We start from the raw sequence: 27,262 nt of genomic DNA, 5'->3' as shown, positions 1-27,262 counted from the left end.
AGAGGTCCGCAGGTGGTCGGGTTTTGGCCTTGGTGGTACCCTGGGAAACCCGCTGTCATCCTGGCTCCTTGGCACAGCCCAGGTAGCACTCCCAGGCTGGTAGGGACACTGCCAGGAATCGGGCCTTCTGTGGTCGGGTGAGGGGAGTGGTGGTGGTGGTGGAGGGGGGGGGGGGGGGCTCATGCACCTCCTAATAGTTGAGTTGGGTTGATGGACAGGGGTCCGGAGGCCATGGTGGGGGGTCCAGAGATCAGGGCAGCGTTTAAAATTGGCTCATCAATGCAGGAAACAAAGGTAAGTGCGACCTCAGCGGGGTTTTCCTTTCCAAGGGCAAAAGAAAACAAGAGTCCCATTTGATAGCGGGGTCATTCTTGGCGCTGCAGACGAAACGCCCCACTAAACACGCACAAACTGGACTCTGATTTTCCCCATTAAATCAATCCCGGACTTAATGTTTCACATTTGTGACCTTTCATTAGAATTGGCAATAGTTAGAAATGTAAAAATGAGGGCAGCACGGTGACACAGTGGTTAGCACTGCTGCCTCACAGCACTGACGACCCAGGTTCGATCCCGGCCCATGGTCACTGTCTGTGTGGAGTTTGCACATTCTCCCCGTGTCTGCGTGGATCTCACCCCCAGGACCCAAAAAGATGTGCAGGCTGGGTGAATTGGCCATGCTAAATTGGCCCTTAATTGGAAAACAATAATTGAGTACTCTAAATTCATTAAAAAAAAGAAATGTAAAAAAGTTTTCACTTGTATTGGGAGAGCAAAACTAGTGGCACAAATATAGAAAAATCATCAATGGGCAATTCCAGAAAAACATTCCTTGCACAAAAAGGGTGGGATTCTCAGGCCTCACAGCCGCATCTTTCTCGGAGGCACTCCTCCGTTCGCTGGCAGAGGGATTCTCTGCTCCCATCGCTGCCAATTGGAATTCCCATTGAAGCCACCCCATGCCGCCCAGAAACCCACAGGATGGGGTGCACTGCCGGTAGGACCAGAGAATCCCAAAGGCTGGTATGAATGGCTGGACAATTTGAGGTGTGGGAATGTGAACCTCCCAACCACAGGGAGTGGTTGAGACAAAACGCGCAGGTGCATCGAAGGGATACATTTAAATAAGCACATGATTGTGAACAAAAGTGAAGGATGCACTGATAGGAGGCTCACTTTGAGCATAAATGCCAACATGGATTAACTGGGACTGGCATGATTCGGTATTGTAGGCAATGTAATTCTCTGTAACCTACTCCCCTTTAAACTGCACAGTTTCTATGGCAATACAAAGCAGTCCGACAGAATAAGAAAGGAATTCTGTTAAAAATGTTATACATAATTATTTTTCTGGCAGCTTTTGTACTTTGTGCCTTAATAGATTATAGAAACGATTACTCTAATAGATCACACATTCAGAACATGATGGAACCCAATGCAAGGGCAGAGACTTGGGCACAACAAGATAAATGGGATAAACAGGTGAAATAAAGGATTATATACTCTGTAGTGATCTGCATATCTGTATATACACAAGGGCTTAATGTAAAGATACTACAACTAAGTAATCACTAGAGGGCAGCACTAGAGATGTATAAATAGACAGACGGAAGCCAGGACGAATCTCTTCACAGGAACAGGGTCTAGTGAACACAAGCATGCAAAGACAACTCAGCACAGGTGTAGATAATCACAAGTACTTCTTAGTTAATCTTGTTCATGTAACATCTAGTTTAAGCATTGGAGAGAGAACAAACTCACAGTTAATTAATCAATGTTACTCAATAAAGCATTTGGAAGACTGTGAGGGTTATTCAACATCGAGTTAAGGATCATTCTGGAAGAAACAAGTGAGTAACTGATATTGCACAAGGCAATACATTACTATGAGAAATAGTAATATAATATGACACCAGGCATGACTTCAAGAAAGCTTACTAGATAGATTAGGTAGAACTAGACATAAAGAAGAAAAAAAAGAAAATTCGTACTGGATATTCGACTTTGGAATACTTCGCAGCATTCGGATCCCTTGAAGAATAATCTTCGGATGGACCAAGTTCAAGCTCCATGTCTACTCCAAACTAATGGTAATCTTAAATCTAATTGGAAACGTTTTAAACAGTAATTCCATAACTTTCTGGAAGCACATGATTTGAACAGCACTCCTGAAGCTAGAAAAATAGCTCTGCTTTTATCCTTTGCAGGACAGGAGGCTGTAGAAATATACAACTCTTTCACTTACTCTGAAAGGAAGACAAGAGCAAATTTGATGTGATAATTAAAAAAGGTGAAACCCATTGCAAAATGCAGAAAAATGAAACTTTTGAAAGATTCAGTTTCACCAGACATTTGCAAAAACATGGAGAATCATTCAACAGCTTTGTCACAGATTTAAAATCAATAGCACAAGCCTGCAACTTTGCTGCTTTAAGAGATTCATTGCTCAGAGACTAAGTTGTAAAAGGAATATGTGATGCGGGACTCAGACAATTATTATTAAAACAAAAAGGTTTAACGCTGGAAATCGCGATTGAAAAAAATGCATATCGCAAGAAAATAAAAATAATCAGTATCTTGAGTTTCACAAACAAAGAATGGCGAAAAAGATCTCCATGAGGCTGAAAAATTTAAAATGGTGTCTCTGTGTTCAAACCAGCTTCCTCACCGCGGCACCTCCGATTCAAACCCATGCGCACATCCACAAAAGACGCAAGCCAGCAAAATTCCATTCTGCGCATGCACAGGAGGCCAAAGCCGTGCATGCGCAGTTGAGAAAATCTAGGCTTGTCGAAGATCACTTTGCACATGCGCAAGAAGCTGCGCATGCGCATTTAAAAAAAAAATCGAAAACCAGCCGAAGACCGATTTGCGCATGCACAATCGATTGTTACACATGACATCACGAGTGTTATGCCGTCAGATGACTGTGGCCACGCCCACTTAAAGGGAAAATGCCTGCAAGTCACAAACAAGACTCTTAAATGTGCAACAACCAAAATTTTTACCTCCAAAGGCACAACATTGCCTGAACTTCAACCTGCAGGTGAAAATAATTTTCGCAGCACCCTGGAACAAGCAGTTTGCAGCTTCCAAAGTGAAGAGCACATTAACAAATCCAAAACTAAAGAAGATGATTTGTTAATTAAAAGTGAAATACATGAACATCCGGTTGCGGCTATGCAGAGCTAAGTCGCACGTTCGGCAGCTCCCGCTAGGAAGGGACTTTTGGGCTCTTTTTAGAGCCCGTAACGGCGCTTGCTCGACGTTTCCCGGTGTGGGAAGGAGATAGCAACATTCCCCCAATAGTGTATGGCTTGGACCAGGAGTGGGGTGACCAAAAAAGTGGCAGTGAAGCAAAAGAAGATGCGAGGGAGGAAGACCAAGATAGCGGCGGGTGGAGACCAGGCAGCGTGGATGCAGTGGGCGCAGGAGCAGCAGGGGTTTCTTCAGCGCTGCTGTAGGGAGCTGAAAGCGGATGTGCTGGAGCCGATGAAGGCGTCAATTGATAAGCTGCTGGAGATCCAGACGGCCCAAGGGGCGGCGATCTGGGAGGTCCGGCAAAAGGTCTCTGATGACGAAGATGAGATCCTAGGCCGAGCGGTGAAGGTGGAGGCGCACGAGGCGCTCCATAAAAAATGGCAGGAGCGGTTCGAGGAGATGGAGAACCGGTTGAGGCGGAAGAATCTGCAGATCTTGGGCCTCCCGGAGGGTTTGGAGGGGTCGGACGTGGGGGCCTACGTGGTCACCATGCTGAATTCGCTGATGGGAGCGGGGTCCTTCCAGGGGCCCCTGGAGCTGGAGGGGGTCCATAGAGTGCTGGCGAGGAGGCCCAAGCCCAACGGGCCACCGCGGGCGGTGCTGGTGCGGTTCAACCGGTTTGCTGATCGGGAGTGCGTGCTAAGGTGGGCCAAGAAGGAGCGGAGCAGCAGGTGGGAGAACGCGGAGGTCCGGATCTACCAAGATTGGCGCATGGAGGTGGCGAAGAAGAGGGCCGGGTACAATCGGGCGAAGGCAGTGCTGCACAGGAGGGGGGTGAAGTTTGGCATGCTGCAGCCGGCGCGTCTGTGGGTCACCTATAAGGACCTACATCATTATTGTGAGTCCCCGGAGGAGGCGTGGGCCTTTGTCCAGGCCGAAGACTTGGACTGAGGGTCAGGGGCGGGGGGCCGCGGTGGAGGGATGGTTGGGGATTGTTGTGTTGTATTTTGAGAGGGGGTTCTTTGTTCATTGTTGGTTCTTTGTTTTTCGGGGGTTGGTTGGTCACTGTTTCGGTTGGGTCCGTGGGTGGGCTCGTGGAGGGGGGCAGGTAAACGGCTTGGGGGGTTGATGGCCGGCAGGGGGGATGGGGCCCCGCGGGGGGAGGGGGACGGTGAGGCCTGGGTTGGGGGCAAGGGGACCGGGCCTGAAAAGGGAGCTTCGCCAGAGGAGGCGGGGCTGGGCGAGTGGAAAGCGTGGGCTTTTTCCCGCGCTGGGAGTGGAAGGGGGAAGGGGAGAGCCTGCTGGTGGGCAATGGGAGGGGAGGGGAGGGGAAGGTCCACACTGGGAGGGGTCGGGGGTTGGGGGGGGGGAACTGGGTTGCTGCTGGAATGGCGAAGGGGGAGCTGGAGTCGGTAGAGGAGGTCGGGACGGGGGTCTGCCGTTGTGGGGATCGGGCCGTGCGGGGGGCACGGGCACATGGCTGGTCTAGGAGGGGATATGGCTAGCCAGTGGGGGAGGGGGGCGAGTAGCCCCCTGATCCGGTTGATAACCTGGAACGTAAGGGGGCTGAACGGGCCGGTCAAACGGGCCCGGGTGTTCGCGCACCTGAAGGGGCTGAAGGCAGATGTGGCCATGCTTCAGGAGACGCACCTGAGGGTGGTGGATCAGGTAAGGTTGAGTAAGGGATGGGTAGGCCTGGTGTTTCATTCAGGGTTGGATGCAAAAAATCGGGGGGTGGTGATCTTGGCGGGGAAGAGAGTGCCATTTGAGGCGTCGAGCATTGTGGCAGACAATGGCGGTAGGTATGTGATGGTAAGTGGCAAGCTGCAGGGGGAGCGTGTGGTGTTGGTCAATGTATACAGAATTCTCATTCTTCTCCCATGTCCACAAGGCCTATTCCCGGATTGACTTCTTTGTTATGAGTAGGGCGCTGATTCCGAGAGTGGAAGATACTGAGCACTCGGCGATAGCCATTTCCGATCACGCTCCGCATTGGGTAGACCTCGAGCTGGGGGAGGAGAGGGACCAGCGCCCGCCATGGCGATTAGAGGTGGGGTTGCTGGCGGACGAGGAGGTGAGCGGGTGGGTCCGAGGGTGCATAGAGAGGTACCTGGAGTCTAATGACAATGGGGAGGTCCAAGTGGGGGTGGCCTGGGAGGCGCTGAAGGTGGTGGTCAGGGGGGAGCTGATCTCCATTCAGGCCCATAAGGAGAGGAGGGAGAAGAGAGAGTGGGGGAGATGGTGAGGGTGGACAGGAGGTCCCGGAGGATGGATTGCTTAGGGAGCGGCGTAGCCTGCAGGCCAAATTCGATCTGTTGACCACCAGGAAGGCGGAGGCGCAGTGGAGGAAGGCACCGGGGGCGGTATATGAATATGGAGAAAAGGCGAGCCGGATGCTTGCGTACCAGCTTCGGAAGCGCGAGGCAGCTAGGGAGATCGGTGGAGTTAAGGATGGGGGAGGGAGCATGGTGCAAAGTGGGGTGGGTATCAATGGGGTCTTCAGGGACTTCTACGAGGAACTGTATCGGTCCGAGCCCCCACTGGAGGAGGGAGGGATGGGTCGCTTTTTGGACCGGTTGAGATTCCCGAGGGTGGAGGAGGGGCAGGTGACGGGGCTGGGGGCGTTGGTGGGGTTGGAGGAGTTGGTCAAAGGGATAGGAAGCATGCAGGCGGGGAAGGCACCGGGACCAGATGGGTTGCCGGTCGAATTTTATAAGAAGTATGCGGACCTGCTGGGCCCTCTGTTGGTAAGGACTTTTCACGAGGCAAGGGAAGGAGGGGCTTTGCCCCCGACAATGTCTCGGGCGCTGATCTCCTTGATCCTGAAGTGGGACAAGGATCCCCTACAATGTGGGTCATACAGGCCGATCTCATTCCTAAATGTAGATGCAAAGTTGTTGGCGAAGATTTTAGCCACGAGGATAGAGGATTGTGTGCTGCAGGTCATTCAAGAGGATCAGACGGGTTTCGTGAAAGGGAGACAGCTGAATACGAATGTACGGAGGCTCTTGAATGTTATAATGATGCCGGCGGTGGAAGGGGATGCGGAGTTAGTGGCGGCGATGGATGCGGAGAAGGCCCTTGATAGGGTGGAGTGGGGATACCTGTGGGATGTGCTGAAAAGGTTCGGGTTTGAGGAGGGGTTTGTCAGGTGGGTGAGGCTGCTGTATGAGGCCCCGGTGGCAAGTGTGGCCACGAACAGAAGGAGGTCAGAGTATTTTCGGTTACACCGGGGGACGAGGCAGGGGTGTCCCCTGTCCCCCCTGCTCTTTGCACTGGCGATTGAGCCCCTGGCCATGGCATTGAGGGAGTCGAGGAATTGGAGGGGGCTGGTGCGGGGTGGGGAGGAACATCGGGTGTCACTCTATGCGGACGATTTGCTGCTATATGTAGTGGACCCGGTGGGGGGAATGCCGGAGGTGGTGAGGATTCCCAGGGAGTTTAGGGATTCCTCCGGGTATAAGCTCAACATGGGGAAGAGCGAGTTGTTCGTTGTTCACCCAGGGGACCAGGAGAGGGGGATTGGTGAGCTCCCACTAAAAAGGGCGGAGAGTGGGTCCAGGTAGCTAGGAGTTGGGGGGCGCTGCATAAGTTTAACTTCACGAGACTGATGGAGCAAATGGAGGAGGGGTTTAAGAGGTGGGACGTGCTGCCACTCTTGCTGGTGGGTAGGGTGCAGTCAGTTAAAATGATGGTGCTCCTGAGACTTTTGTTCCTGTTCCAGTGCCTCCCCATCCTGATCCCTAAGGCCTTCTTCAGGCGGGTAAATAGGAGCATTATGAGGTTTGTGTGGGCGCAGAAGACCCCGAGGGTGGGAAGGGTGTTCCTGGAGCGGTTTAGGGATGGGGGGAGGTTGGCGCTGCCTAACCTCTGTGGGTATTATTGGGCCGCCAACGTGGCGATGGTGCGTAAGTGATTGATGGAGGGGGATGGGGCAGCATGGAAGAGGCTGGAGATGGTGTCCCGTGTGGGCAAGAGCCTGGAGGAGCTGGTGATGGCACCGCTGCCGCTTCCTCCAACGAGGTATACCACAAGCCCGGTGGTGGCGACTACCCTCAAAATTTGGGGGCAATGGAGACGTCACAGGGGGGAGGTGGGGGCCTCGGTGTGGTCCCCGATTCGGGGGAACCACCGGTTTGTCCCAGGGAGGATGGACGGAGGGTTCTTGAGCTGGCACAGGGCAGGTGTTAGAAGGATTGGAGACTAGAAGGATGGGGGACCTGTTTGTGGACAGGAAGTTCGCGAGCCTGGGTGAGCTGGAGGAGAAGTTCGGTCTCCCCCCGGGAACACCTTCAGATATATGCAGGGCGCTTGTTCAGCGGCAGGTGGTGGAGGTCCCACTGTTGCCGCCACGCAGGGTCTCGGACAGGGTGCTGTCGGGGGTGTGGGTTGGAGAGGGGAGGATCTCGGCAACGTATCAGGTGATGCAGGAGGAGGAGGAGGCCTCGGTAGAGGAGCTAAAGGGTAAGTGGGAGGAGGAGTTGGCTGAGGAGATTGACGAGGGGACGTGGGCGGATGCCTTGGGGAGAGTGAACTCTTCCTCCTCTTGCACGAGGCTCAGCCTCATACAATTTAAGGTGCTGCATAAGGCTCACATGACCGGGGCAAGGATAAGCTGGTTCTTTGGGTGCAAGGACAGGTGTGTTAGGTGCTCAGGGAGGCCAGCAAACCACACCCACATGTTCTGGGCGTGCCCGGCGCTGGAGGACTTTTGGAAGGGTGTAGCGAGGACAGTGTCGAGGGTGGTAGGTTCCAGGGTCAAGCCGGGCTGGGGGCTCACAATATTTGGGGTGGCAGAGAAACCGGGAGTGCAGGAGGTGAAAGAGGCCGGTATTCTGGCCTTTGCGTCCCTGGTAGCCCGGCGAAGGATTCTTCTTCAGTGGAAGAATGCGAGACCCCCGAAATAGCAGATCGTTGATACATTGGATGACAGCAACCTGTCAAATCAAATAGCCAAGAAGAAAACAACGCCACACAGATAGTATTGACTGACTCAGTTGAGAGAGCGCTGATCGACTCCAGAGTGAACACTGCACGACTCTACACAGGGAGCGATGAAAAACTCCACTGAGAGAGCGACGCAAGCCTCCACAGAGAGCTCATTAACAGACTCCAGAATGGAAGCAACTAAAGACTCCAGAGCAGCAACCATGCATGAAGAAGACTATGTAGGTCTATCCACCTTATTTCAGCAACCAGAAGAAAGTCTACCCAGCTCATGGGCAGCACGGTAGCATGGTGGTTAGCACAATTGCTTCACAGCTCCAGGGTCCCAGGTTCGATTCCCGGCTGGGTCACTGTTTGTGCGGAGTTTGCACGTTCTCCCCGTGTGTGCGTGGGTTTCCTCCGGGTGCTCCAGTTTCCTCCCACAGTCCAAAGATGTGCAGGTTAGGTGGATTGGCTATGCTAAATTGCCCATAGTGTCTAAAATTGCCCTTAGTGTTGGGTGGGGGTCCTGGGTTATGGGGATACGGTGGAGGTGTGGGCTTGGGTAGGGTGCTCTTTCAAAAAGAGCCGGTGCAGACTCGATGGGCTGAATGGACCTCCTTCTGCACTGTAAATTCTATGATTTAAGCAACAACAAGACTATGAAGTTCTATCCACCTTCTTTGAGCAACCAGCAGCAGACTGTGAAAGTCTACCTAGCTCATTTGAACAACAAAAAGAAGACTACGAAGGTCTATCTACCATATTTGCTGAACAACAAGAAGACAATGAATGTCTAACCACTGTATGTACGAATGCTGACATAGTAATCACAATCAGCATACACGATGTGCAAGATCACAGAGAGACTGACAGATCTCAGGCCATCTGTACAGAAGCACTCAACAATCAAAGTAAAACCACTCTTGAGTCCAGTGAGACTGCATCAATTAAAACCTCATCTACTCTTGACAACCTACAAAAGAACAAAATCTTGATGACGTTAACTCCAGAAGAGGGGCACCAAGAGATCAAAGATGAAGCAAATCAACCAGCAATGACTCCAGAAGAGGAGCACCAAGGATTCAAAGAGGAATCAAATGAACCAGAAATGACTGATGTCACCAAGATCAATGCAGCATCAGATCATTCTCACAAACCTCAATTCAAAAAGCTCAATGAAACATCAGATACCACAAAGGACACTTGTCGTGTTGGGTGTTCCGCTATACAAATGAACCAACACGGTTGTAGATGGTACAACGCTGTTTTATTACTCTTGATAACAACATCTGTTAACTCATGGCTGTGGTTCGTACTTTACCCGTTAAGCTGTGGACCCAGCCCTAACACTATCTTAAAGAGGCACTCAGCACATGGTGTATGTCTGAGTGGCACGCTGTGAGCTCTGTGCTCTGAGCTATCTCCTGCTGGAATGCCCGGGAACTGTGGTGTTCCCTGTTTTATAGTGCGTGTGCTCTCACTGGTGATTGGCTGTGATGTTGCGTGTGTGTTGATTGGTCCGTTGATCTGTCCACCAGTGTGTGTGTGTGATTGCACCATGACATGTTTATATGAATATCATGACAACACTGATACCAATAACTTTGGGAATGACTCAAATTATTCACAAGGAAGAGTCATTGAGCACAACAAAAACAACAAGAATAACAACAAGAAACAACAAAAACATCAACAAGAAACACAACAAAAACGACAAAATCAACACCAAAAAGCACAACAAAAACAACAACAAGAACAACAATGAAAAGTACAAAGACAACAACAGAAACATTTGCTCCAATTGGAAGACTAGAGTGTAATTCAACATCGAGTTAATGATCATTCTGGAAGAAACAAGGCAATACATTACTAGCAGAAATAGTAACATAGTATACTCAACAAAAGCCAAAATGCGCTCCAGCTGGTATATAGCAGCAGAGGAGTCTTTCAAGTATTTCATCATGGGTAGTGAGACATGGCTTCTCGCATCCATGCCCTCCATTCGAGTACTGATCTACCTTCCTCGTAAAGATTGACATAGCCCCAGGAATCCCATGTTATTATGGACTGCAGTTCCCCGCCTGTCCGAATTACCATGACAGATTGTCTATTGTAACGTTGCAGGAAACATTTTGGTTATTAAGCAATCTGTTAGGAAATATAGAAATCTGATAATAGATGGACAGAAATCTGACATTGTCAGTGACCGCTTGATGTCTCCACATGGACCCTCCCCCGATGGGCTGACTTTCCGATGACGTGGATCACTTGTCGTCAACCCCGCGTATCGGCTGCGGACTGTGTCCAGTGCCGCCACAATTGGGGGGGGGGAAGCCGTTCCGCAGCCCGGGGGAGCTCTGGTGAGGGTAGGGGGGACTGGTGGGGGGGTGGTGAGGGGGGCACTATCTGGCAGGCCTGGTCTGCGCCCGGCCGTGCCATGTTGGACGGCGCGACCACTGCAGTTCGTCGCAGTGCGCATGCGCGACCACGGACCCGGCAATTCTCCGGCCGTTTCTGTCGGGAACGCTGGGGGGTTTACGTGGCACAGCAGCTAGCCCCCTACTGGGCAGAGAATCGGTTTGGGGGCATCGCCGACTTTTTCATCGTAAAACTAGACACATGCTCCAGATATAGTTTCTAGATCGGAGAATCCAGTTCATTGTTTTTGGTTTCAAATCCTTCCATGGCCTGGCCACACCCTCCCTCTGCAATCTATTCCTGTTGGACATATCTGTTCATCTTCTGCTCCCTTTCCACACCTCAAGTTCATGATCTGACTGAATGGTGGAGCAGACTCAATGGGCCAAACGTCTTATGGTTTTATGGTCTTATTAAGTTTCTCCCCGTGTCTGTGCGAGGCGAGCTTATCCATGGCACTGAGCAACCGTCACTACTTCCCGTACATAGTCATTTATCATGTATGTTGACTAAACTATTCAATCATGGAAATAGCAGACGTCACCTCAATTCAACTTTCGAGGTGAAGCTGCAGGATGGTCGCACCTTCAGTTGCCTTGGCCATAAAATCTGCTCAAAACAACCTCCCTCACTGATCAAACTTTCTCCTGATATCACCTCATGTGGTTCAGTGTCAAATTTTGCTTCAGAAAGTGTTGTGAAGTGACGCGGGATATTTTATGACATTAAAGATGTGCGATTTTACGGAAATATTTCTTAGTATCATTTTGGGCACGATTAGTGGGCTGTTTCTTGATGGCTGTATTGGGGAGATCGTGGCCCGTATTTATCGGCACTTAGTGCCGGCAGTGAGCCCCCACGAGCTTCTCACCATTACTGGCTATCTCGTTGCTGATTCACCAGACTCGGACATCAGCGTGTCGCTGCTAACAAGGGGGAGCTGCTTTTAAACTTCACCACCTCTCACTCAGTCAACACACGAGTATGGCAGCGTGCAGACTTGCTCCTCGCTTTAGGGATGACGACCTCACGAGGCTTCTCGATGCCGCCATTGCGAGGCGGGACATCCTATTCCCCTGAGGGGGTTGAAGGACCAGCAGCAGGGCCACCATACCACCTAGAAGGCAGTGGCAGCAGCTGTCAGAGTGGGCAGCATGATGAGGAGGACGCCATCCAATATCGGTAGAAGACCAACGACCTCCAACAGGCTGCAAGGCCAAATCTCTCCTGGAATCAGTTCTGCTTGCCACCCCTCAAATTCCCAAACCCCCCCCCACACACACACACAAACACAAATCACTGGCTGATACCTCATACCCTCTCCAAATTCGATCTTCATGTTTGTCACCAGGGCAACACCATCATGTCCAGGTGCGTTGCTTGCACATGCCACCTGCGATGGATGTAACCCACCCATCAAGCGTGCAGCTCACAATGCTCTCTCTTCGTCCCCTCAGGAGGACAGCTCGTAAAACACGGGAAAGGGCCAAGATGGGAGGTGGAGTGCCAGAGATTTGAGTCCTCATCCCCAATGAGGAATGGGGGAAATTGCGGGGTTGACCGAGTTGAGAGCAGTGACTGACAGCGAGGTTGGCCTGCACCAGAGAGGTGAGGTTCCACTGCCCCTTCATTCCGATGACCTGTCTCAAGTGAGTTGCTCATGTCAGACAAAATGATCCTTCCCTCTCACTGACCACATGTCCATTATCTCACAGGATCTCCATCTGTTGGGGCCAGGCCATCCGGAGCCGTCCCCTCCCCCGCCACCCAAGGGACCACCTCGCAGCAGAGCTCTGAGGAGACCACTATCAATATATCACAGCTATCCTCCACACAGTTCACCAGCAGAGACACACACCTCGGTGAGTGACATCAGTGAACAAGCTTCTGGGGCGCAATCTGGTGAGCACAACACAGATACTGATGCATATCAGGTGGAGGCAGGAACATTTAATGGAGACAGTAGTCAGAGGTTACTGGATGCCAGGGCTCAGCTGGGTCCCAGTCAAATGCTGAGCCTCTGGACAAGGTTTTCCCAGAGCTGATGCAGATGATTGGATTGGATTTGTTTATTGTCACGTGTCCCGAGGTACAGTGAAAAGTATTTTTCTGTGAGCAGCTCAAACAGATCATTTAGTAAATTAAAATAAAATAAAATAAAATCAAAATACATAAAAGGGCAACACAAGGTAAACAATGTAAATACATGGACACCGGCATCGAATGACGCATACAGAGTGTAGTGTTAATCAGGTCAGTCCATAAGAGGGTCGTTTAGAAGTCTGGTAACAGCGGGGAAGAAGCTGTTTTTGAGTCTGTTCGTGCGTGTTCTAAGACTTTTGTATCTCCTGCCCGATGGAAGAAGTTGGAAGAGTGTGTAAGCCGGGTGGGAGGGGTCTTTGATTATGCTGCCCGCTGTCCTCAGGCAGCGGGAGGTGTAGATGAAGTCAATGGATGGGAGGCAGGTTCGTGTGATGGACTCTCTGAAGTTTCTTCCGGTCTTGGGCCGAGCAGTTGCCATACCAGGCTGCGATGCTGCCAGATAGGATGCTTTCTATGGTGCATCCGTAAAAGTTGGTAAGATAGGACACAGCCATGAGATACAGGAGTGGATGTCAGTGCAATTCCAGCAAATAATAATAATAATCTTTATTATTGTCACAAGTGGGCTCACATTAACAGTGCAATGACGTTACTGTGAAAGGCCCCTAGGAGCCACATTCCAGCGCCTGTTTAGGTGCACAGAGGGAGAATTCAAAGTGTCCAATTCATCCAACAAGCACGTCTTTCGGGACTTGTGGTAGTAAACGGGAGCGCCCGGAAGAAAGCCATGCAGACACGGGGAGAAAGTGCAGACATGGGGAGAAAGCTGGGAATCGAACCTGGCACCCTGGCACAGAAAAGCAACAGTACTAACCAATGTGCTACCGTGTCGCTCGTGCATAGCCTAGCCTATGCATAGTCGCATAGCTAATTGGAGGAATCCCAAAGGCTACAGGCATTGGAGATGATGCTGACTATGCGTGGCACCAAGACCAATGCTGCTAGGGTGCAACCAAAGTGGAAGTCCTCCCACATGTCCCAATCTCACCAAAATCAAATCCTGGCCTCCACATATCTCACTGCCGCTCAAGGTGCAGTTGAACATCAATGACCTCCAGCATGTTTAACCCGCTTTGACATGCCAGTTACATGCAGCAATCAGCACACCAGTATCAAAAGCATCAGCAATCTGCAAAAGCATTTCTTCAACACCATCATCAGGTGGCCCATTCGGAACAATGTCACGCACCATAGAACATAGGACATACTATGCAGAAGGAGGCCATTCGGCCCAACGAGTCTGCACTGACCCACTTAAGCCCTCGCTTCCACCCTACCCCCGTAACCCAATAACCCCATCTAACGTTTTTGGACACTAAGGGCAATTTAACATGGCCAATCCACCTAACCTGCACATCTTTGGACTGTGGGAGGAAACCGGAGCATCCGGAGGAAACCCTGGATGTCTATGAGCGGGTACAAAACACCCTAAAACGGAAGGGAAATCGGACAAAGGTCATTATCCACATTGACACGGCTGACATAGGTCGAAAGAGTAGCGAGGTCCTGCAACGGTAATTTAGGGAGTTAGGTAAAAGATTAAAAAGCAGGACACCCAGGGTAGTAATCTCAGGATTACTCCCTGTGCCACGTGCTAGCAAGGCTAGAAACAAGGTGTGGTAATACCAGGTATTGCGGTACCTGAGAGGTGGATGACCATTGGCTAGACCCAGGAGTCTACCATTGGCCGATGTACATAGCTCCGCCCTGAGAGGCGGAGTATAAGAACCGATGCCGTCCCAGCAGCCTTCACTTTCTGTATCGAAGCTACTGGGGAACAGTTCCAGCAGATTAAAGCCTATTAGTTATGACTCACCTTGTCTCGAGAGTAATTGATTGTGCATCACAAGGATATAGTGCAGCTGAACATGTGGCTAAAGATCTTGTGTAGGAGTGAGGGCTTTGGTTTCTTGGATCATTGGGAAGGTGGGGCCTGTATAAGACGGACAGGTTACACCTGAACTGGAGAGGCACCAATATCCTGGCTTGGAGATTTGCTTGTATGGTTCAGGTGGGTTTAAACTAATGGGGCAGGGGGGTGGGAATCAGAATAGTAAGCCAGTAAGTGTAGAGGCTGGGGATGAGCATGGTACCAGGGCCAGGCTGGCTAAGAGGAAGGGTAGGCTGGGGGAGGTCGAACTCAGTAGTCTTGGAGGTCTGGAGTGTATCTGCTTCAATGCACGGAGTGTAACAGGTAAGACAGATGAACTTAGAGTCTTGATTCACGCTAGGAACTAGGATGTGGTTGTGGTAACGGAGACTTGGTTAACAAAGGGACGGGACTGGCAGCTAAATATTCCAGGATATAGATGTTTAAGGTGAGACAGGGAAGGAAAGTAAAAGAGGTGGGGGAGTTGCAATACTGGTAGAGAACATATTACAGCTCTACAAAGGGAGGACACCTTGGAAGAATCAAGTAACGAGGCTGTGGTGATACACCACTGTACCTCCCTACCATTGTACATAGTATATAATAGTTGTGCGTAACGTGGCCCTGTAATACTGTGTATTGTACTGTAACTCTGCAGAGGTTCGGTCACTGGTAGGTAACCCGACCTGGCCACGGAGAGCTCCGCCTTAGCCACTCCCCCGGGAGTCAGCGTGGGGGTCGTCTGTGTCGGGTAAGCCTCCCATGTAGTATATTAAAGCCTGAGTTAAAGTATCACATGTCTTTGTGGTTCTTGACGCTTAGCGCATCAGAGGCACTGTGGGTAGAACTCAGAAACAGGAAGGGGGCAATCACTATGATGGGGGTGTACTATAGGCCTCCCAACAGCCCACAGGAAGTTGAAGAACAGATATGTAAGCAGATTCTGGATAGATGTAGAAATAATAGGCTTGTTGTAGTGGGAGACTTTAATTTTCCTCATTATCACTGGAAATCTCTTAGGGCTAGGGATCTGGATGGTGAGGAATTTATTAAGTGTGTCCAGGAATGTTTTTTGGAACAGTATGTGGATAGTCCGACTAGAGTGGGGGCTATACTGGACCTAGTACGAGGGAACGATCCCAGCCAAGTCATCAAAGTTGCAGTGGGGGAACATGTGGGGAACAGTGACCACAATTCCATAAGCTTTCGGATACTCATGGAAAAGGATGGGTGTTGTCCTAAGGTTAAGGTGCTAAATTGGGGGAAGGCTAACTACAACCAGATTAGGCAGGATTTTGAGGCTGTTGTTTGGGAGAGGCCGATTGAGGGTTAATCCACATTTGGCATGTGGCAGTCTTTTAAGGAGCAGTTGATGGGAGTGCAGGACAGGCATGTGCCAGTGAAAAAGAAAGGCAGGATTCAGGAACTGTGGATGACCAGGGAAATTGCGAGTCTAGTCAAAAAGAAAAAGGAAGCATATGTGAGGGCCAGGCAACTAAAAACAGATGAAGCTCTTGAAGGATAAAAGGAAAGTAGAAAAGAGCTCAAGCAGGGAGTTAAGAGGGCAAAAAGGGGTCACAAAATATCCTTGCCAGAGAGGATTAAGGAGAATCCCAAGTCATTTTATGCGTATATTCGGTACAAGAGGCTAGCTGGAGAAATTGTTTTTTTCCCTCAAGGACAAAGGAGGGAAATTAAGTGCAGAACCAAAGGACGTAGGTGAGATCCTTGATGAGTATTAATCGTTGATCCCCCGTGATCTTTGTGGGCATCATAACACTTCCCTTAACCTCTCCACCTTCCCTTACGATGCTCTTTTAAACTTCCCTTTTTGAGCAAGGCATTGGTCATCCCAAATATTGCCTTTTGTGACTCGGCGACTAATTTTGCTTCGTATGGCCCCTGTGTAGTGCCTAGGGACACAATTATATTGAAGGTACTATATGATAGAATTTACAGTGCAGAAGGAGGCCATTTGCCCCATCTAGTCTGCACCTGCCCTTGGAAAGAGAACCCCATCTAAGCCCACACCACCACCCTATCCCCATAACCCAGTTACCCCACCTAACCTTTTTGGACACTAAGGGCAATTTAGCATGGCCAGTCCACCTAACCCGTACATTTTTGGACTGTGGGAGCAAACCGGAGCACCCAGAGGAAACCCACGCAGACACGGGGAGAATGTGCAGACTCTGCACAGACAATGATCCAAGCCGGGAATCGAACCTGGGACCCTGGAGCTGTGAAGCAACTGTGCTGACCACTGTGCTACTGTGCTGTCCTGTATAATCTGTTGTTATCATGCCATTCTCATGTCATATTGGACTTGTTAAGGCAAATGGCTGCTCAATTAAGTGACCTTGTAAATGGAAAGTCACAAAAAAGGGCTTTGACATTGGCAAATGAACCAGTGAGATGTTGAGGAGAATTTGGGTGTATTTTTATGTGGAAGAGTTGTTGTGATCTGGGATTGAGAAACAGGTTGAATCACACCTTTGAAGAGGATGCTTGCCGGGGGAAAATCTGAAGGGGCATGGAGAAAGAGCGTTGGAGGGATAACTCTTTCAAAGAGCCAGTACAGATGATTTAATGTCCTCTTTCTGTGCTACATGATTCTGTGATAACACGATGACTTTCGACTGTTAAATTGCCGACAGCATTGTTTATTGTTAGCTGGTAAAGAGACACATTTTGTAAATACACACTTACAATTGAGTTGGGAGAAAGGCCTCAGAAAAACCCTGCTTTACAGGGTTACCCAATAACCGAGTCCTGTGTCTGCACTGTGACAGCTAGTGTGGAAAATGTAATGGGAAGTGTTGGTACAGCAATTTACAATGGTAAATCTAAATCATAACACATGATCAAAAGCCCTGACTAGAGGAAGTAAATATAAGGGACAGGAAGCCCACACCTTGTGCAAGAGTTTACATATATATTGATGTAAGAACAGGTTCATTGAATGATTGAATCTCAGTTCTAAGAATCTGCATGTAGACAGTTCACATGTTCTTGTGTGAATTCCAACTTTTTTGCTGTTGTTCCTTTTTATGTGGGGTGTCAGAGAGTGGCTGAGGCTGGGGGGTGTGGGGGGGGGGAGGGGAGATGATGCAGGGCGGATACCCTCCATCCAAATAAGAACAGCAGCTGGAAAGTGCATCAGGTGGTAAAGAAGGCAAATGGTATGTTGGCCTTGATTGCAAGAGGTATTGAGTACAGAAGCAGTGATGTGGTGCTGCAATTATACAGGGCCTTGGTGAGGACACACCTAGAACATTGTGTGCAGTTTTGGTCTCTCGCAGTTTTGGTCTCTTTTTTTCTGAGGAAGGATGTTCTTGAACTCAAGGGAGTGCAGCGAAGGTTTACCAGACTAATTCCAGGGATGGTGGGACTGTTATATGAGGAGAGATTGACTAGGTTAGGATTATTCTTGTTGGAGTTCAGAAGAATGAAGGGGGAATCTCATAGAATTTTATAAGTCTCGAACAGGATGAGACAGGATAGATGCAGAGAAGTTGTTCCCAATGGTGGGGGTGTCCCGAACCAGGGGTCACAGTCTGAGGATTCAGGGTAAACCATTTTGGACAGATATGAGGAGACATTTCTTCACCCAAAGAGCGGTGAGCCTGTGGAATTCATTACCACAGGAAGTAGTTGATGCTAAATCATTGAATATATTCAAGAGACGGCTGGATATAGCACTTGGGGAGAATGGGATCAAAGGCTATGGGGAAAAAGCAGCATTAAGCTATTGAGTTGGATGATCAGCTATGATCATGATAAATGGAGGAGCAGGCTCGAAGGGCCTCCTCCTGCTCCTATCTTCTATGTTTCTATATAAGCCAAGTTGCTCCATGCCAGTCCACCCCACAGTATTTATAACCTAAATTGGTGGAGAATGGGACTTCCACCCCTGACTAGGGAGTCCTGGCAGTGCCAGGAGCTCATTAGGGGGTCCTGCCAGGACTCCAATGGAGTGAGGTAAGCTTGGGGTAATGGGCAGGGAAGGTTGGACCAGTTTAGGGTGGGGGTTGGAGGCAGTGGCTTTTGGACAACCAGTGGGTAAGAAGAAAGGGAAGTACTATTTAAGAAGGGAGGGAGGCAGAAGATGAGAAATTATAGGCCGGTTAGCCTGACTTCGGTCATTGGTAAGATTTTAGAGTCTGTTATTAAAGATGAGATTGCGAAGTACTTGGAAGTGCATAGTAAAATGGGACTGAGTCAGCATGGCTTTGTCAAAGGGAGGTCATGTCTGATAAATCTGTTCGAGTTCTTTGAGGAGGTAACCAAGGAAGTTAGACAAAGGAGAACCAGTGGACGTGTTTTATTTAGATTTCCAGAAGGCCTTTGACAAGGTGCCACATAGGAGATTGTTAAATAAGTTGAAAGCCCATTGTGTTCAGGGTAAGATCCAGGCGTGGATAGCGGATTGGCTGACTGGCAGAAGGCAGAGAGTGGGGATAAAGGGGTCTTTTTCAGGATGGCAGCCGGTGACTAGTGGTGTGCATCAGGGGTCTGTGCTGGGCCCACAGCTTTTCACAATATACATTAATGATCTGGTGAAGGCACTGTTGCTAAGTTTGCAGATGATACAAAGATCTGTAGAGGGACAGGTAGTATTGAGGAAGCAAGGAGTCTGCAGAAGGATTTGGACAAGCTAGGAGAGCGGGCAATGAAGTGGCAAATGAAATACAAAGTGGAAAACTGTGAGGTTCTGCACTTTGGAAGGAAGAATTTAGGCATAGACTATTTTTTAAATGGGAAAATGCTTAGGAAATCAGAAGCACAAAGGGACTTGGGAGTCCTTGTTCACGATTCTCTTAAGGTTAATGTGCAGGTTCAGTCAGCAGTTAAGAAGGCAAATGCAATGTTAGCATTCATGTCAAGAGGGCTAGAATAGAAGACCAGGCTGTATAAGGCTCTGGTCAGACCCCATTTGGAGTATTGTGAGCAGTTTTGGGCCCCGTATCTAAGGAAGGATGTGCTGGCCTTGGAACGGGTCCACAGGGGGTTCACAAGAATGATCCCTGGAATGAAGAGCTTGTCGTATGAGGAACGGTTGAGGACTCTCGGTCTGTACTCGTTGGAGTTTAGAAAGATGAGGGGGGATCTTATTGAAACTTACAGGATACTGCGAGGACTGGATAGAGTGGACGTGGAGAGGATGTTTCCACTTGTAGGAAAAACTGGAACCAGAAAACACCATCTCAGTCTAAAGGGATGATCCTTTAAAACTGAGATGAGGAGGAATTTCTTCAGCCAGAGAATGGTGAATCTGTGGAACTCTTTGCCGCAGAAGGCTGTGGAGGCCAAATCACTGAGTGTCTTTAAGACAGAGTTAGATAGGTTCTTGATTAATAAGGGGATTAGGGGTTATGGGGAGAAGGCAGGAGAATGGGGATGAGAATAATATCAGCCATGATTGAATGGCAGAGCAGACTCGATGGGCTGAGTGGCCTAATTCTGCTCCTATGTCCTATGGTCTTAGGATCTGGAATAGGTTTGAGAGTGTGGTGATGCCAAATTTAATGGTGGCTTTGAAAAGGGTGTTGGATAATCTAAAAAAAATTCTTCTTTGTTCATTTACGGGATGTGGGCGTCGCTGGTTAGGCCAGCATTTATTGCCCTTCCCATGTTGCCCTTCAGAAAATGATGGTGAACTGCCTTCTTGAACCGCTGCAGTCCGTGAGGTGTAGGGACACCTACTGTGCTGTTAGGGAGGGAGTTCCAGGATGTTGCCCCAATGACAGTGAAGGAATGGTGATATATTTCCAAGTCAGGGTGGTGAGTGACTTGGAGGGGAAACTCCAGGTGGTGGGGTTCCCAGGTATCTGCTGCTCTTGTCCTTCTCGGTCAGGGTTTTTCAAACTCAGGGTCATGACCTGTGGGTGGGTGTCAGGAGGATCGCAGAGCAATCGGTCGCGGTGTTCCAGATCGTGAGAGAAGCAGCCAATGGCTTTTAAAAATGCTGGCTGCGATCGGCTTTCAAGAATGCCGGCCGTCCCGCGTATTCGTTAGCAGTTTTACGCAGTGCGCAGGCCCCGAGCCCAACATGGCAGACCACCTTGTCCTGACGTCAGCGCATTGTCCCATAACCAAATTTAAACCGATGGAGACTTGCCGCCGAGAGCAGGACACAGGCCCGGTACAGACACTGACATCACGTGCCTGCACATCCGTGCTTTGGGTGCAAACTTAATAGAGGAGAGATTCCTCCATTTTGTGGCTGCCAGCAGGTAAGGTAACAGGACTGAAGAATTGAAAATGGATCGTTTCATAATAAAGAAGAGAGGGCCAGAGACAAAACTAGGCCAGGATCTCACAACTAAATTTGCTGGAGAGCGCTGCACAGGAGAGTCCACAGCAGGTCAAATCAATGCTGGTGTGAGCTCCAGGGCTTCTGGTAAACAACCCATTAGGAAGAAGTTGAAATCAGGGGAAAAACCAACACAAAGGTGATTTCTTGAGGTACGGCTTTATTAATTGTGCCAATGCAAATCAGGATGCAAAGCACATAGCCGGGATTCTCCGACATCCCGGCCAAGTGTTGACGCCAGTGTCAAAACCGGCACAAGCGACACCGGCATCTACTGGCCTCCAGACCCAGGCATTCACCCCTTCCTAGGGGGCTAGAACAGCGCCGGAGTGTTGTGCGCTGCTCCGGCACCGAAAGCCGGTGCGCCATGGCCGGCACGGGTCCGCGGATGCGCGCCAAAGCTGTCTCCGCGCCAGCCCCAGGGCAATATTGGGGAGCCTACAGGGGCCCGGCGCAGAGTAACATTGGCCCCCCCGGAATGATCCCGCCTGCCGATCGGTTGCCCCCGATCACGGGCTGGCCACCGTGGAGGCACCCCCCAGAGTCGGCTCCCCCTGCCCCCCCACCAGGACGGCCCCCGCAGCCAGAACGCCGAGGTCCCGCCGGGTAGGACTATATGTAAATCACGCCGGCAGGACTCGGCGAGCACTTGGCCCGTCGAGCGCGGAGAATCGTCGGGGGCAGGGGGGGGCTTTCAACGGCCCCCGCGGCGACCGCGCTGAGGCGATTGGCGCCGATTCTCCAGAGAATCGGGGGCCTGGCATCGGGATACCAACCCGGTGCGGGACCGGTGAATCCCGGCCCATGTCTGTTATATGCAGAGAAGTACTAGCAAATTAACATTTTAAACCCTCAAAACTTCAAAGGTGTTTGAAGACTAAGCATGGCGAGTTTGAGGACTAAGCATAGTGAGTTTGAGGACAAAGATACAGCAAGAACTTAAATCACCAGCTGAGGTCCTTAGCAGAACTGCAACATTGAATAACAAAGCAAGTGAGATTGTGAGGACCAAGCAGGCTCTCCTGTCACATTAAAGGTAAGTGTAAATGGTATGTCGCAACGGTTGGCTGGTGTGGGTTGCAAAGTCAGCCAGCTGGGTCGTAAAGGGTCGGCGTGGGTCATGAAGGTCAGCTGGTATGGATCCCGAAGATCAGTCGGTTGGTAAAAAAAGTTTGAAAAACACACTGTCCTAGATAGAGGCAGTTGTGCATTTGGAAGATGCTGTCGAAGGAACCTTGGCGAGTTTCTGCAGTACATTTTGCAGATGGTACATGCCATCTGAAGTGAAATAATCTGCAGGGCCCATGTGAAAAGTGGAAGGAAGAGTGGGACTAGTTGACTAGCTCTTAAAGCCAGCATGGACACAACAGGCCAAATAACCTGTTATGGGCAGCACGGTAGCACAGGTGGATAGCACTGTGGCTTCACAGCGCCAAGGTCCCAGGTTCGATTCCCCACTGGGTCACTGTGCGGAGTCTGCACGTTCTCCCTGTGTCTGTGAGTTTCCTCCGGGTGCTCCGGTTTCCTCCCACAGTCCAAAGACGTGCAGGTTAGGTGGATTGGCCAAGCTAAATTGCCCTTAGTGTTCAAAAAGGTTAGGAGGGGTTACGGGGATAGGGTGGAAGTGAGTGCTTAAGGGGGTCAGTCCAGACTCGATGGGACGAATGGCCTCCTTCTACATTGCATGTTCTATGCTTGCCTCTTGTGCTGTAACAATTAAACACATTTGTGATGTTGAACTAGCTGTTTAAAGAACAATAGGGTTCCACCCATATCTAACTCTATGGCATCTCTAGTATACCAAAGGATACCGTTTTGGTATCCTAAATGCGGCATCACCTTCATGAAAGAGTAAAACTTCATGGCCTGGATTCTCTGATTTTGAGACGAAGTGCTGACGCCAGCGTGGGAACAATGGTGTTTTACGACAGTAAAAACGGCGCAACAGCTGCACTGATTTAGCAATTGTAAATGGGCTAGCACCATTGGCAGGTGGAATACAACCGGTTCCAAATGAAAAGGCGCCGGATTCGCCGGGTCCGTGATTGGCGCACAAAAGACTCATGCCGCAGGCGCATTTAAATGATCCTTACTGTCCCAGCCAACAAGATGGCTGGAAGGAGAGCAGTGCCACGGTTCAGGGACGCTGAGTAGGAGACCCGCCTGGACACCTTGGAAAAGAGACGGATGACCTTGTATCCCAGACTGGGAGGAAGGCCACCATGTGCCACCATTCACTGTGCCTGGTGCAGGTGGCAGAGGCGGTCAGCGCCGTGGGCAATGTCATCCAGACTGGGCATCCAGTGCAGGAACAAACTGCATGACCTCCTCAGGGCGGCCAGGGTGAGGAGGCAGCACTGCGCACCTCGGTCCATCTGAAGACCTCGACCCAGCCAGTACCAGAGCCGGTGCCCCCCCCCCCCCCCCCCAGATGGCAGAGCACTGACGGGGAGAGCAGCCCGAACACCAGTCCTCTGCCCGGGACCAGGACACCCCGGAGCTTGGGTCTGAGGAGGACACTGACTTTCCATCACAGCTGTCTCCAACACCCTCCACCATCCCAGAGACTATCACCTCAGTTGGGCACATTAATGAGGAGGCTCCTGGGACACTATCTGGTGCGCACCACACAGCTGCTCCGGTACAGCAGGTGGAGGTAGGAACAGCCGAGGGGCCGGGTGGTTGGAGGGCAAACCAACCCCAGGAACTAGCTGCCGCCCAGACGGGTCCCGGGCTCCTGGAACATCCAGTCCTAGTCACAGTGGAGATGCAGTCAGAGAGCCAGGGATTGCAGGAGGGGACTATGGCTGGCTTCCAGCACCTGCAGGTGGAGGAGTCCATCCGTGTGCAACAGCAGGGGGTGGTGCCGGTCATGCGTGCCGCCCAGGTCGACACCGCACAGGAGGTGTCCGCAGTGGAGACAGTGGAGACGATGGTGCCGGATATGCCTGGGGCATTCTGTGCAGGCAGTGGCCGAGGCCCAGGACAGGGCTGCCCTCTCACAGGCAGCCATGTGCAGAGCCATCTGGACATTGCAGCGGCGCTCCTCAGTGTGGCCTAGTCACAGCAGGCCATGGCTGAGAGCGTCGACGGCATTGCCCAGGCGTCGGCATGTGTGGCTCAAACCAGGTGATTGGACTCTGGGCAGGGTGGTACTCTGGCGCTCCCGCTGCCATCCTGGCCCCTTGGTGATGTGTTGGGTGCTCGGGATCCGTGGAACACATACAGGCCACCAACACTTAAAATAGTGCAACACTATTTTATTAAGTCAGAAACTGTTGAACATATTTTCACTGTGGGTTAACACGATATTAGATTGAACTAAAGACCTATGACTTGTCCTAACCAGTCTATGCACTCAGCACATGGTGAAGATCTGTGCTGCAAGCTGTAAGCTCTGTCCTTCTAGGAGGTTGCATATCGATTGAGCGGGAACTCTGATGCCCCCTGTCTTTATAGTGCGTCTGCTCTAACTGGTGATTGGCTGCGGTGTTGTGTGTGTTGATTGGTCCCGCTATGTGTCCATCAGTGTGTGTGTATCTGCACCATGATATACTGGTGTATATTATGACATCCCCCCTTTTATAAAAGAATGTATGTGTGTGGCAATAAATAATGTATGGTGAGAATGTTCCTAACTGCGTGTGGGGTGCGAAGACATATTTACAGGACTATGTACATGAGAACTAAGCTATTTACATGGGAAGGTGCCTGGTGCAGAAAAGCAGTATACAACAAGAATAACAAGATCAACACTATATACAAACCAGGGAAACGATCAAACAAAGCAACAAAACAATTCAGAAAGTCTATATGTCTGCAAAGTTCATAAATTCATTCTCTGAGGTGGGCGACAAATTCTGGTTGACTGCCTCAAGGGTGGGTCGAGAGCCGCCGGTTCAGGAGCGGGCTGGACTGCGTCAGAGTCAGGGGGATGCAGAGTGACAGGGATTTCTGCATAGTCCGTGGCGGGGTCAGCAGGAGGGCGAGGCGACAGTGGAGGATCACGTAGCGAGCGTGGAACGAGACAATTGCGGCGCAGAATGGAGCCATCCGGTAGACGAACCAGGAACAAACGGGGGGCCACCTGCCGAAGGACAACAGCGGTTGCAGATCAGCCACCATCCGGAAGATGGACGTGGACGTTGTCATCTGGAGCCAGAGCAGGGAGATCAGCTGCACGGGAGTCATGAGCCGCCTTGTGCTGTGCACGAGAAAGCTGCATCCGGCGAAGGACCGGAATGTGGTTGAGGTCTGGGACATGAATGGACGGCACCGTCATCCTCAGGGTCCGACCCATAAGCAACTGGACTGGTGACAGGCCAGTGGACAGTGGGGCGGAGCGATAGGCCAGCAAGGCGAGGTAGAAATCGGACCCAGCATCGGCAGCCTTGCAGAGGAGCTGGTTTGACTATATGTACTCCCTTCTCCGCTTTGCCGTTTGTTTGGGGGTACAGAGAACTGGATGTCACATGGGCAAAATTGTACCGCCTGGCAAAGTTGGACCATTCCTGGCTGGCGAAGCAGGAGCCATTGTCCGACATAACCGTGAGCGGGATGCCGTGTCGAGCAAAGGTTTCTTTACAGGCACGAATGACTGCAGATGAGGTGATGTCGTGCAACCGTATCACCGCCGGGTAATTCGAAAAGTAGTCCACGATCAGGATAGAGTCTCTACCCAGCGCGTGGAACAGGTCGATGTCCACCTTGGTCCATGGTGACGTGACCAACTCATTTTTTTTCGTCAGTATTCACTCAGGAAAAAGACAATGTTGTGGAGGAGAATGCTGAGCTCCAGGTAAATAGATTAGATGGCATTGAGGTACGTAGGGAAGAGGTGTTGGCAATTCTGGACAGGCTGAAAATAGATAAGTCCCTGGGACCTGATGTAATTTATCCTAGGATTCTCTGGGAGGCCAGGGAAGAGATTGCTGGACCATTGGCTTTGATTTTTATGTCATCATTGGCTACAGGAATAGTGCCAGAGGACTGGAGGATAGCAAATGTGGTCCCTTTGTTCAAAAAGGGGAGCAGAGACAACCCCGGCAACTATAGACCGGTGAGCCTCACGTCTGTAGTGGGTAAAGTCTTGAAGGGGATTATAAGAGACAAGATTTATAATCATCTAGATAGGAATAATATGATCAGGGATAGTCAGCATGGCTTTGTGAAGGGTAGGTCATGCCTCACAAACCTTATCGAGATCTTTGAGAAGGTGACTGAACAGGTAGACGAGGGTAGAGCAGTTGATGTGGTGTATATGGATTTCAGCAAAGCGTTTGATAAGGTTCCCCACGGTAGGCTATTGCAGAAAATACGGAGGCTGGGGATTGAGGGTGATTTAGAGATGTGGATCAGAAATTGGCTAGCTGAAAGAAGACAGAGGGTGGTGGTTGATGGGAAATGTTCAGAATGGAGTTCAGTCACAAGTGGAGTACCACAAAGATCTGTTCTGGGGCCGTTGCTGTTTGTCATTTTTATCAATGACCTAGAGGAAGGCGCAGAAGGGTGGGTGAGTAAATTTGCAGACGACACTAAAGTCGGTGGTGTTGTCGACAGTGCGGAAGGATGTAGCAGGTTACAGAGGGACACAGATATGCTGCAGAGCTGGGCTGAGAGATGGCAAATGGAGTTTAATGTAGAGAAGTGTGAGGTGATTCACTTTGGAAAGAATAACAGGAATGTGGAATATTTGGCTAATGGTAAAGTACTTGAAAGTGTGGATGAGCAGAGGGATCTAGGTGTCCATGTACATAGATCCCTGAAAGTTGCCACCCAGGTTGATAGGGTGGTGAAGAAGGCCTATGGAGTGTTGGCCTTTATTGGTAGAGGGATTGAGTTCTGGAGTCAGGAGGTCATGTTGCAGCTGTACAGAACTCTGGTACGGCCGCATTTGGAGTATTGCGTACAGTTCTGGTCACCGCATTATAGGAAGGACGTGGAGGCCTTGGAGCGGGTGCAGAGGAGATTTACCAGGATGTTGCCTGGTATGGAGGGAAAATCTTATGAGGAAAGGCTGATGGACTTGAGGTTGTTTTCGTTGGAGGGAAGATGGTTAAGAGGAGACTTAATAGAGGCATACAAAATGATCAGGGGGTTGGATAGGGTGGACAGTGAGAGCCTTCTCCCGCGGATGGAAATGGCTGGCATGAGGGGACATAACTTTAAACTGAGGGGTAATAAATATAGGACAGAGGTCAGAGGTAGGTTCTTTACGCAAAGAGTAGTGAGGCCGTGGAATGCCCTACCTGCTACAGTAGTGAACTCGCCAACATTGAGGGCATTTAAAAGTTTATTGGATAAACATATGGATGATAATGGTATAGTGTAGGTTAGATGGCTTTTGTTTCGGTGCAACATCGTGGGCCGAAGGGCCTGTACTGCGCTGTATTGTTCTATGTTCTATGGGGCTGCAGGGTCTCACG

Source organism: Scyliorhinus torazame, chromosome 1 (genome assembly GCF_047496885.1).
Source record: "Scyliorhinus torazame isolate Kashiwa2021f chromosome 1, sScyTor2.1, whole genome shotgun sequence".
NCBI lineage: Eukaryota > Metazoa > Chordata > Chondrichthyes > Carcharhiniformes > Scyliorhinidae > Scyliorhinus > Scyliorhinus torazame.
This window is presented reverse-complemented; position numbering follows the sequence as displayed.